Source organism: Halyomorpha halys, unplaced genomic scaffold (assembly GCF_000696795.3).
Source record: "Halyomorpha halys isolate HHAL.00 unplaced genomic scaffold, Hhal_1.1 Scaffold1701.1, whole genome shotgun sequence".
NCBI lineage: Eukaryota > Metazoa > Arthropoda > Insecta > Hemiptera > Pentatomidae > Halyomorpha > Halyomorpha halys.
In genome coordinates, this window is record NW_027107609.1 from 2,145 (window position 1) to 4,288 (window position 2,144).

The window sequence follows — 2,144 nt, forward strand, 5'->3', positions numbered from 1 at the left end:
ATAGGGGCGAAAATGTTCTACCGCCCAAACAATACCTAACAGTTCTCGCTCAAGTGCGCTGTACCTTGTCTCTGCATCTGTTAACCGCCTGCTATCGTACGCCACCGGTCGCTCTCCACTCTCGCAATCCTGTGACAGTACCGCCCCCAACGCGTACTCACTTGCGTCCGTGGTGATGGTAAATGTACGTTCAAAGTCCGGGAATGCCAACACCGGTACCTTCTGAAGCGCATCCATGCATTTTATAATGTTTTCCATCATATCGGGCGTCACCTGCACCCTGTTTCCCTTTTTCAGAAGGTTGTTGATGGGTACCAGATACCTGGCCATCGCCGGTACAAATCGTCTATAGTGATTCAGAGCGCCCAACGATCTCCTGATTCCCTTAACATCCGTTGGAATCGCCATTTTTCTGATCGCTTCTACCTTATTTGCGTCTGGCCTGACTCCCTGTTCCGATATTGTGTGTCCTAGAAAATTTATTTGATTTCTACCCAATATTGATTTTTCGCACGATAACTTTAACCCAAATTTCCGGAACTGTTCGAACACCTGGCGCAAGTGGGACACATGTTCTTCTTCCGTTTTGCTAAAAACGAGCAGGTCGTCCATGTATACCTGGCACATGGACTCGTCGATTCCCAATAAGAATTCGTACATCAATCGTTGGAACGTCATTGGGCCATTCTTCAGTCCGAAGGGCATCCTCGTAAATTCGTAATGCCCCCTTTCGAATGTAAAAGCTGTCTTGTGCTGATCCTCCGGGAGCATCTTGATTTGATGGTAGCCGGCCTTCAGATCTAAAGTACTAAAGTACAGTCTATCTAAGATATCTTCTAGTCGTGGTATCGGGTATATATAACACGGTAGAGTTTTTTAAAAAATTTTAATTAAGGCCCTTCTACTCTACAGGGCCCACCCAGGGTGATTAATTGACAATGACATACCTGAACAGCCATCTGGAGTTTCCTCGCACCGCCATTCAGCTTCCACAGGGCCTCCCGGCACAGGATGGTGTGGGAGCTCCCCGTGTCCACGAGGCATCTCACGCCGCTCATCTTGATGATAGGCAGACCGCTGATCTCTCCTTTGATGTTGAAAATCTCGAATGTCCGGTCGCCCCTCTTCTGGCACCCACTTCGACTCTCTTGCCTTGATCTCCTTCTCTCACTTACTCGGCGCAATCTACTACTTGGCGGTTTATTCCTCCGTCCTCCTCTTCCTTCCCCCTCTGTTCCTGAGGCTTCTGATGCTTCTGAGGTCTCACTAGAGGACACACTAGGTCTATATTCCTCACGTCTTTTCCGCCGTATCCGCTGGAAATTTATTTCCATTGGCTCCCCTGGTCCCGTCTCTGCCCTTCTGTAGATATAAGGGCACTGTCGTGCTATGTGACCTTCATTGCCGAACTCAAAGCACCTAGTGCGTATTCTGCCCTGGTTCGGCCGCGTTTCTCTACCCGTGCCTCTGTCTTTACAACTATCTCTAGGTTCTCTTCTGTTCCATGGTGTTGATGGATTCCTTGTGCGGTGGTACGGTACTCTGTTCCATCCTCCATCATCGACATCCATCCTTGAATCCTCCTCTCTAGCGCTCGCGTCGATCATATCTTGAGCACATTCCACGAAAGTACGGTCCCGTGGTAATCCTTCCCTTTTATTCGTATTTAATTAGTCCTTAGCTAGTTGTACTTTCATTATGGAGTCAATAAAATTTATCTTCCAACTGACAACATCCACTCCAAGAGTCTCTCTCATCTTTTCTGTGTTTTAGACACAGGATTAAACTGTCCTAACAGCGTAGCTGCGCACTCCTCTCCCGCAGGATGTAGAAAATATCTTCCTCTGGGGACCATCTGCCTTCTTTAATCTTTCCTCCATGCTGTTTCCTCGTCTGCCTGAATATGGTTCAAAACACTTTGCTTGATCCGGCATATGAGTGTTGCCTTGAGGGAAATCGCTTGGCTGCCACCCTCTCCATGATGCGATCTCCACCTTTAATAAAGTGCACATTATCCTGTGCCGGGAGGCGCTGAGGAAGCTGGGCGGCGGTGAGAGGAAACTCCAAATGTATTTCATTGTCAATTAATCACCCTGGGTGGGCCCTGTAGAATAGAAGGGGAGGCGGACATTGATTTACGGCAA